At 47.6% G+C, this 10,535-nt stretch overlaps 1 long non-coding RNA gene across 4 annotated transcripts in view; it reads right to left on the reverse strand.

Moving 5' to 3' along the window:
• The window catches only part of LOC108531022 (uncharacterized), a 111,467-nt gene extending 100,932 nt beyond the window's left edge, over positions 1-10,535 (reverse strand). For all 4 annotated transcript variants that reach the window (XR_001886044.1, XR_001886045.1, XR_001886043.1 and 1 more), the window contains exon 1: positions 10,115-10,535. This is a non-coding gene — a long non-coding RNA (uncharacterized LOC108531022). The remainder of the gene's footprint in view (positions 1-10,114) is intronic.

The raw sequence follows: 10,535 nt of genomic DNA on the forward strand, positions 1-10,535 counted from the left end.
CCTAAAAATACCAAATTCCCTCCTTTTCTCAGTGTCCCACCACCTGTGACTCTCTCCCTCCTCTCCCTCCTCCACGCTGCTGGTCACTGTCTCTCCCCTGTATGCTCATCCCATGTACTCAGTTGACCCAGCATTTTCTAAAGTCTGTCAATACTTTTTTTTTTTTTTGAGACAGAGTCTTGCTCTGTCACCCAAGTTGGAGTGCGATGGCTCGAGCTCAGCTCACTGCAACCTCCGCTTCCTGGGTTCAAGCAATTCTCTTGCCTCAGCCTCCTAAGTAGCTGGGATTATAGGAACCCACCACCATGCCTGGCTAATTTTTTGTATTTTAGTAGAGACGGGGTTTCACCATGTTGGTCAGGCTGGTCTCGAACACCTGACCTCAGGTGATCCATCCACCTCTGCCTCCCAAAGTGCTGGGATTACAGGCGTGAGCCACTGCGCCTGGCCAGACTGTCAACACTTCTGACTTCTCTGTTTCTTCTCTCTTTATCAGGTACCCCTTCTCCACCCCAACAAATTCTGACTTTTAACGGAACCTGTATTCACTTAGAAGACAAGACAATGATAGCTAACCTCTGCTTGGTTGGCTATCATTGGGACATGGAACAAGGACATATGCAAAGGGGTCTGAGGTGGTCATTTTCATTATGTATATAGAGAAAGACAACAAAACTCACATAGAGAGAGAGAAGAAGAGGAAATTAAATACACAGAATGGGATGAAAGACCACAGAGCTGAAAAGAAAGAAGGTAGTAACTTAAATTCCCAACTTTCTAGACTGGCTACAGCCCTTCATGAGATGTGGTAACTTTTCAAGTATGTGTTCTTCCAACGTATTTCTCTTTTCGCTTCAGCTAGTTTGAATTTGTCTGTGTCTTCCAACTCAGTGATACCTGATTAAGGCATTCTCTTTCTCTGCTTGGCAAACTACCCCTTCAACCTTCAAGATCCAGCTCGAATGACCTCTCCAAGGTGAAGTCTCCCTCAAGATGGGAATTGTCACTTCCCACCAAACTGGTTCACACAACTGTCAGAGTGTGTTCCACTTTAGATTGCATCTGGCTGTCCTCCCTTGCCGGGGAACCCCTTGAGGACTGAGAAAGTGCTGTTCCTGAATTCCCAGCAACTCTCACAGTATCTCAGATGCTGCCACGCAGTACACATTTGATAAAAGAATGGATTCGCTGGCAGATGGGTAGAGAGAGCTCTTCTACTTTCTACCCGTGATGTGTAGAACAAAAGCTAAAGTTCACTTGGTCCCCTGCACTCCTTAGGAGCAGCTGAGTTCTTACAATTTCCAATCGGAAGTCTTCACATATGGATAAATCCCTCAGGAAAGGCCTATGTTTCATTTTGGCCTTCTTCTTTCTTCTCACTTTGTTTTAGTTTTGGCTAGTTCCAAATGATTCCAAGCCTATACAACAGCCAGGGACAATCCCTCTCCCATCACAATGTGGGCTGGAGCCTAGTCAAGCTATTCCTAAATGCCAGGCCAGGCCTGGGCTACTTCAGAATCAGGCCAGCCCAGACCTCCAAACCTCTGCCTAAGGGAAGATTCTGGCATCTGTGCTTTAGCTGGTTCCAAATGATGGTCAGCCAGGTGTGGGATCCTGGAGAGGTTATCGTGCTTATGAGGCTGGCTTATGGGTCTGTGCATTGTTAGAGACCACAGACCCTATTCTGATTGGCTGCCTGTCTTGCTCAGAAGAGGGCAAGGGAAGAGGGCTCTGCCAACCTGGGGCACAGATGGGTATCTCCATCAAGAGATGTGTCCTGAACCTTCTCTTCCTCACCATTGTCCCTGCTGTTATCCTGCTTCTGACCCTCCTCACTTCTAGCTTGGACACTCCATTCCCAAATAATTTTCAGTGTGTGATTTCTCTGGGGTCAACTCTTTTGTATACAATACTTGATTAGATTCCTAAAGCACAGCATTTCATTGTTTTCCTGCCCACGTGCTTAATTCCTGCTAGTCTCTGCTCTTCCACAGCTATTCATATTGAAATTCTATTGCCTGTAATCCCAGCGCTTTGGGAGGCCGAGGCTGGCAGATCACTTGAGGTTGGGAGTTCGAGACTAACCTGGCCAACATGGTGAAACCCTGTCTCTACTAAAAGTACAAAAATTAGCCGGGCGTGGTAGTGTGCGCCTGTAGTCCCAGTTACTCAGCAGGCTGAGGCAGAAGAATCGCTTGAACTTGGGAGGCGGAGGTTGCAGTGAGCTGAGATCACACCACTGCACTCTAGCCTGGGTGACAGAGTGAGACTCCACATTAAAAAAAATATATATATATACACACACACACACACACACATATATATCCTTTCCTCAATAACAAGAGCTACAACAATACCAATAACAACTACCATTTGTTGAATATCTGTTACCTATGTGCCAGTCACCACACCAGGCATTCTACATACATTATCTCATTTAATCCTCACAAGAACCCTATAAAATGGGTACTATGATACCCATTTGACATGCAAGAGAACCAAAGGCTTGCATGTCCAAGGTAAACACAAAAAGTAACTAACAGAGGCTGAGCTGGGTGCCATGGCTCATGTCTGTAATCCCAGCACGTTGGAAGGGTGAGGTGGGTGGATTATTTGAGTTCAGGAGTTCAAGACCAGCCAACATGGCAAAACTCTGTCTCTACAAAAAAAATACAAAAATTAGATGGGTGTAGTGGCACACACCTGTAGTCTCAGGTACTCGGGAGGCTGAAGTGGGAAGATCACTTGAGCCTGGGAGGTTGAGGTTGCAGTGAGCCGAGACTGTGCCAGGGCCCTCCAGTCTAGGCAACAGAGTGAGACCCTTCTTTGAAAAAAAAAAAAAAAAAAGTTACAGAGGCTGGAAAACAAACCACAGTTTGGGTCTGACATCAAAGTCTGCTTTTCCTACTCTGCTACTCTGAGTCCAGTTTCCTTTACCCCTTACTTTTTTTTTTTTTTTTTTAGACAGAGTCTCACTCTGTTGCCCAGGCTTGAATGCAGTGGTATAATCTCAGCTCACTGCAACCTCTGCCTCCTGGGTTCAAGCAATTCTCCTGCCTCAGCCTCCCGTGTAGGTGAGACTACAGGTGTGCGCCACCACACCTGGCTAATTTTTGTATTTTTAGTAGAGACAGAGTTTCACCATGTTGGCCAGGCTGGTCTTGAACTCCTGACCTCAGGTGATCCACCCACCTTGACTTCCCAATGTGCTGGGATTACAGGCATGAGCCACCATGCCTGGCCTACCCCTCACTTCTGTCAAAAGAATTATCATCTTTTCTATCTCCCATTAATTTTGTAACTCTTTTGTGGAGACTACATATTGCATTGAACTGTAAAGCATAATATTAACTCAGTATTGTTTATATAGCTTACATTTTTTGTGCCAGAAATATAGAGATGAGTCAAGGCAAATCCATTATCACCCTTAGAAAAACCACTCACATGCACGTTCCAATTATGTAGGTCGGCAGCTTTATTTCAGAAAACACATCTGAAGCAGTCACACTGTAGAAGTGAGAGCTGTGGTTTTTGAAGACCTGCATTTAAATCCCAAGGCCATCACTTCCCAGGTATGTGACCTTGGGCAAGTTGCTTAAATTGTCTCTTTACTTTTCACCGGTCAGTTATAATGAAGGATGACAACAATAGTTTGTGTCTCATAGGGTTATTGTGAGGATTAAATAATGCAACTATGCTTGGTAAGTAGTCAGTGTTTAATAAATGTTATCTACTGTTAACTGTTGTGAAATATAAATGCTCTTGTGATAAATGGTTTGGAGTTCCCCCCCGGGGGAGAATTCTTTTTCCCTGTTCCATTGCTGCTTGGCTTGACTGTGTGACCTGCTTTGTCCAGTGAAAATTAAGAAGGGATGTGTACCATTTCTTTTTCTTTCTTTCTTTTTTTGAGACAGAGTCTTGCTGTGTTGTCCAAGCTGGAGTGCAGTGGCATGATCTCAGCTCACTGCAACAGCCACTTCCCGGGTTCAAGCAATTCTCCTGCCTCAGCCTCCCAAATACCTGGGATCACAGGCATCTGCTACCACGCTTGGCTAATTTTTTGTATTTTTAGTAGAGATGAGGTTTCACCATGTTAGCCAGGCTGGTCTCAAAGTCCTGATCTGCCCGCCTCGGCCTCCCAAAGTACTGGTATTACAGGCGTGAGCCACTGTGCCCAGCCAATGTGTACCATTTCTGAGCAAAACTTGAGGAGCTATTGTGTGGTCTGCCACCTTCTCCTTTCCTTCTGTTACAAAACCAGCGTTGTCTCAGCTAGGGGCTGTTTCGTCAGCCTAGGACTCAGAAAGAAAATGATAGAAGCAAAACCACAAGCAGGCTGTGATGGACAAGTCATGCGTGTAGGGCATAAAGCTTTCTGTAAGCCACTGAGATTCAAGAGTTGTTGGTCACCATAACTTAGCCTAGGCTGACTCATGGTTGTTAAACTAGGTTTATAGAAAGCCTCTTATTTAAAAGTATTTGCCTGTTCTATGATTATTCTTTGATTATCTGCAGACTTAAGACATTAGCAATTTTTAGATCAGCCTGGCAGGCTGATCTGCTACTTCTGACTGAAATAGCTTTGGAACTTAGTCTTACATCTGAAATGGGATGATTCCAGAGTCCTTGGGATGTTTGTTATCTATCAGTTGTCTGCCAGTTCCTCAGAACCCATGGTGTTTCCGGTTTCTAAAGTAAAGCTATGCTAACAAGCTCTTCCTGACAAAGGAGCATAGACCAGGGCCCTCTTAGTGACTAGTACGCATGGCTGTATTCACTGGCATATGGAGGTCTGTGGGCATTGTAGGGATGGCTGACGGCTGGGCCAGAGTGCTCTGTCAAGGAAGCCTCACTGGTCTTTCCATACCTCAGCCCCAGTCCAGGGCCTCTAGCCAGGCTGGGCCAGCCTTCTGATGGGCCTCTACCTATATGCAGTGGGCCCACACTCTGAGCTTCTTCTCCTTGCTGACTCCAGAATGGGACATTGTCTGTCCAGCATCCCAAACTTTCCTGTCGTCATGATAGAAAAGTCCTTGCATCCCTCCCGAGTAGCTGGGACTACAGGCACACACCACTAGACTGTTGTTTTAAGACACTAAATTTTGGTGGGATTTACTACAACAGTAACCAAAACAGCTCTAGGGGAACGGAAACAGTTCTAGGGGAACGGAAGTCTTCAGAAGGATGTGAAAGCCAGTCTCAAGTATCTGAGGGGCTTCAGGTATAGCAGGAGTTAGATTTGGAGGCTGGGCATGGTGGCTCACGCCTGTAATCCCAGCACTTTGGGAGGCTGAGGCAGGTGGATCACTTGAGGTCAGGAGTTTGAGACCAGCCTGGCCAACATGGCGAAACCCCTTCCCTACTAAAAATACAAAAAATTAACCATGTGTGGTGGTGTGTGCCTGTAATCTCAGTTACTCGGGAGGCTGAGGCAGGAGAATCACTTGAACCTGGGAGGCGGAGGTTGCAGTGAGCTGAGGTTGCGCCACTGCACTCCAGCCTGGGTGATACAGCAAGACTCTGTCTCAAAAAAAATTTGGCATGGGAAGCACGAGGAGGCAGCACTTCTGTCACTGGGTGGAATGCCCAGGGATGCAAATCTGATTCTTCACCGAGGCCTTTCCTAGGCGAAGAACTTGACTGAATTCAGCTTCTCTTCAAATTTGAGCACTCTGTCACCAGAATTCAAGCACAGAATGGGTGGCCACTTTGGGGGCTGTTGTAAAAAGGTCCACAGGACTCCCAAAGGTACCTTCCAACTCTAAAAAGGCATAATTCCTAATGATGTAAGGCTAAACTGATTTGAAAAAGAAATGTTTAGTAAACACTTTTTTTTTTTGAGAGAGTCTTAGTCTGTCACCCAGGCTGGAGTGAAGTGGCATGATCTTGGCTCACTGCAACCTCTTGTCTCCTGGGTTCAAACAATTCTTATACTTCAGCTTCCTAAGTAGCTGGGATTACAATCATGTGCCACCATGTCCAGATAATTTTTTGTATTTTTAGTAGAGACAGAGATTCACTGGATTGGCTAGGCTGGTCTTGAACTCCTGGACTCAAGTGATCCGCCCACCTCAATCTCCCAAAATGCTGGGATTACAGGTATGGGCCACCATGCCCAGACTAGTAAACTCTTCATAGAAGAGGTGAGGACTAATCTGGTCTTTAAAGTAGGAAAGGGTCGGGAAAGCAGAAAGAAGAGTCATTCTGCAAAGAAGCATTGGGAACTGTTTTTTTTTTTTTGAGATGGAGTCTTGCTCTGTCGCCCAGGCTGGAGTGCAGTGGCCGGATCTCAGCTCACTGCAAGCTCCGCCTCCCGGGTTCACGCCATTCTCCTGCCCCAGCCTCCCAAGTAGCTGGCACTACAGGCACCTGCCACTGCGCCCGGCTAATTTTTTGTATTTTTAGTAGAGATAGGGTTTCACTGTGGTCTCGATCTCCTGACCTCGTGATCCGCCTGCCTTGGCTTCCCAAAGTGCTGGGGTTACAGGCGTGAGCCACTGCGCCCAGCCGGAAACTGTTTTTTTAACCTGTAACACCAAATGAATCATGCCCCTCTCACCTTAAGACCTATTCTCATCCATTCATGGTGTTATGGGCCATCATCCTCCCAATCCCTTTCTCAGTCACTTGCAATCCTTCACCTCCCTCAATCCTCACATCCCATTGGTTGCTAAATTGTTCCACTTTTCTCGCTGCAGTAAGTTCTGCATCTGTTCCTTCTGCTCCATTTGTGCTATCATTGGCTTTGTTCACGCTATCATCATCACCTCTCATTTGGATAACTACAATAGCCCTCTGGATGGATACAGTGTTGCCAAATTAATTACCCTGAATCAGTGCTCTGAATATGTCAATCCCTGGCTCCAAATTCAAATGCTTCATTCAGTTTCTATTGCCTTTGCAATAAACATGAAATTTCTCAGGCACTCAAGGCTTTCATAATCTGGCAAAGAATGAGGGAGAAGGAGAAAATGAGACAGAGAGGGGATTGATTAAATTTTGTATAACCTTCCTTCCTTCCTTCCTTCCTTCCTTCCTTCCTTCCTTCCTTCCTTCCTTCCTCCCTTCCTCCCTTCCTCCCTCCTCCCTCCCTTCCTTCCCTCCCTCCCTCCTCCCTTTTCTTTCCTTCTTCCTTCCTCTCTTTCTTTCTTTTTTTGAGACTGAGTCTACCCTGTTGCCCAGGCTGGAGTGCAGTGGTACAATCATGGCTCACTGCAGCCTTGACCTAGGCTTTCTAGCAATCCCCCTGCTTCAGCCTCCCAAGTAGCTGGAACCACAGGCACATGCCATCACGCCTGGCTAATTTTTTATTTTTTTTAGAGATAGAGTCTCCCTATGTTGCCCAGGCTGGTCTCAAACTCCTGGGTTCAAGTGATCCTCCCACCTTGGCCTCCCAAAGTGCTGAGACTTCAGGCATAAGCCACTGCACCTGGCCTCTGTATTAGTTTCTTAAGACTGCTGTAACAAATGACCATGAACTGGGTGGCATAAGACAACAGAAATTTAGTGTCTCACAGTTCTGGTGGCTAGAAGTCTCAAATCAAGGTGTCAGCAGAGCCATGTTTCCTCTGGAGGCTTCCGTTCCTCTTCCTAGCTTCTGCTGGCTCCTGGCAAACCTTGGCTTGTGGCTGTATCACTCCAATCTCCGCCTCTGTCTTCACATGGTCTTCCTCCCTGTGTATCCAAATCCCCCCTCCTTTCTCTAATAAAGACACTAGTCAGGCCAGGCGCGGTGGCTCATACCTGTAATCCCAACACTTTGGGAGGCCGAGGTGGGTGGATCACCTGAGGTCAGAAGTTCGAGAGCAGCCTGGGCAACATGGCAAAACCCTATCTCTACTAAAAATACAAACATTAGCTAGGCATGATGGCGCATGCCTGTAGTCCCAACTACTTGGGAGGCTGAGGCAGGAGAATTGGTTGAACCTGGAAGTGGAGGTTGCAGTCAGTTGAGATCATGCCACTGAACTCCAGCCTGGGTGACAGAGCAAGACTCTGTCTCAAAAAAAAAAAAGACACTAGTCATTGGATTTAGGGTCCATCCTAACCCAGTATGGCCTCATCCTAACTTAATTATTTCTCCCAAGACCCTGTTTCCAAATAAGGTCACATTCACAGGTACTGGAGGTTATGGCTTGTACATACCTTTTTGGGAGATACAAATTCAACCCTCTACAATTCCCATTGACAGAAACTGCCAGAGCAATGGCTTAGCATAGGGATGGCATCTTGCTCGTGAAAAGGTCCTGGATAAAGTGAAGAATTTCAGGAATGGTGGGAGGTAATATTAAATAGGGTAGGCCAGAGTGGTTTTTTGTTTGTTTACTTGTTTGTTTTTGAGACGGAGTTTGGCTCTTGTTGCCCAGGCTGGAATGCAATGGCACAATCTCAGCCCACCACAACCTCTGCCTCCTGGGTTCAAGTGATTCTCCTGCCTCAGCCTCCCTAGTAGCCGGGATTACAGGCATGTGCCACCATGCCTGGCTAATTTTGTATTTTTAGTAGAGACAGGGTTTCTCCATGTTGGTCAGGCGGGTCTGGGACTCCCGACGTCAGGTGATCTGCCCACTTCGGCCTCCCAAAGTGCTGGGATTACAGGCATGAGCCACTGCGCCCAGCCTGAGAGTTTTTTGAACAACAGACTAGCATGCATGATTAACGGATAAAGTTTTAATTTTGTGAAAAATCAGTCTGGAAGCTGGACTTAGGAGTGATTAGAGGAAGGCAAAGCTAGGAAGGTTAAGAAGATGTCTCAGTAGCCCAAAAGTGAAGAGGTACGCACAGACCTAGATTCTTAGCCCCAGAGGGCAGGAAATTTCACCTCTTTCTGAGCAGCAGCCGAAAGTCTGTAGGCAAAAGCCTGCAACAGTGTTTGTAACATAGTAGGGCGCTCAGAACACATTTGTTGAACAAGTGAATGGACAGGCAAAGTGAGATTGCAGCAGTAGGAATGGAGAGGAGGAAAGATGAAACAGGCCCTTCAGAGGTGGACTGAGATGGCTGGCTCTACAATAAGGTGGGGCTGAAGTAGTTATCCTCCAGTGTACACAGGAGACTGGTTCCAGGATCATCCAAAACCATTCACACTCAAATCTGACGATCAGCTCTGCAGAACCCACAAATAGGAAAAGTTGGATCTCCCATTTGTAACCTGCCAAATACTGTCTTTTCTTGTTTCTTTTCTTTTTTTTTTTTTTTTTTTTTGAGACAGGGTCTTGCTTTCTTGCCTAGGCTGGAGTGCAGTGGTGTGAATATGGCTCACAGCAGCCTCAAACTTCCAGGCTCAAGTGATCCTCCCACCTCAGCCGCTCCAGTAACTGAGACTACAGGCACGTGCCGCCATGCCCGGCTATTTTATAAAATTTTTTTTTGGCGAGATGGGGTTTCTTTACATTGCCCAGGCTGGTCTTGAACTCCTGGCCTCAAGCTGGCCTCAAGCTGGCCTCAAGTGATCCTCCCGCCTCAGCCTCCCAAAGTGTTGGGATTACAGGTGTAAGCCACTGTGCCAGAGCACGAATATTGTATTTTCAATTAGACTTTGGTTGAAAAAAAGCCACGTGTAAATGGACTCGTGCAGTTCAAACCCGTGTTGTTTGAGAGTCAAGGGTAGCGTCTTAACATCAGGCCCATAGCTTGGTACCTGGTGGAGGCGGACGAGGCCTCTCCTAGCACTTGCCCCACACTTTCTAGCATAATAGGTCTCCACGCCCTCTCTTCCACCTTAACGTGTGCTTCTGCATCATGCTATGCATGTTTCTGTGTGTCCTCAACAGCACCCTGCACACAGTAAAACCTCAGTACATCTTCCAGTAAGTGGATTTCTAGATTTAAGCAAAATCGAAAGATTCCTGGATCTAAACTCTGGATTTTTGACTTCTGTACGCTTCAAAATGCCTGGCACTCGGTGAGCGCATCTTAAGCACTTGTTGAACCAAACAGAATAAATCAGATTCGCCCAGTTCCGCCCTGGCAGCGCGGTCTGCATTTGGCAGGATGACAGAAACCATTGCTATTAAATTCTTATGTAAGAGTTAATGGCCCTTCCAGCCCACTTGACATCCCTCCCACGACAAGAGAGGCCGGGAAGGGAAAAGAGCACTATTTACAAACATACAGTTTCGGTGGTGGATTCACAGATTCATTTCTAGTCTCGGTTCACCACAGAGATCTTAAAATACCGCTGCAGGCTCCGTGTGGGACAGAGGGGGCGGCGTGCCGGGGCTCGTAGGGGAAGGCCTGCCCACCCAGCGCGGCGGGCCGTGGTCCTGGCTGCCGTCCTGGGGCTCCGGGTGGCAGCGGCCCCAGAAGGCGGCTCGAGTTCACGGTGTCCGGGGGGGCCCCGCGGGCGCCGGTGCAGGCTTGGCCTGGGAGGTCCCCTGGGGAAACAATGCGTTCCGCCCCGGACTGCAGCCTCCCCTAAGCGCCGCGCCGCTCGCCGCTCCCCTCACTGCCGTCCCGCCGCTCCAGGGGGCGCCGCGCGTGGCCGTGTCCGGCCTCTCCCGAGCCCCGGCGGGTGGCGGGAGCGGAACATGGCG

Source organism: Rhinopithecus bieti, unplaced genomic scaffold (assembly GCF_001698545.2).
Source record: "Rhinopithecus bieti isolate Rb0 unplaced genomic scaffold, ASM169854v2 scaffold_8309, whole genome shotgun sequence".
NCBI lineage: Eukaryota > Metazoa > Chordata > Mammalia > Primates > Cercopithecidae > Rhinopithecus > Rhinopithecus bieti.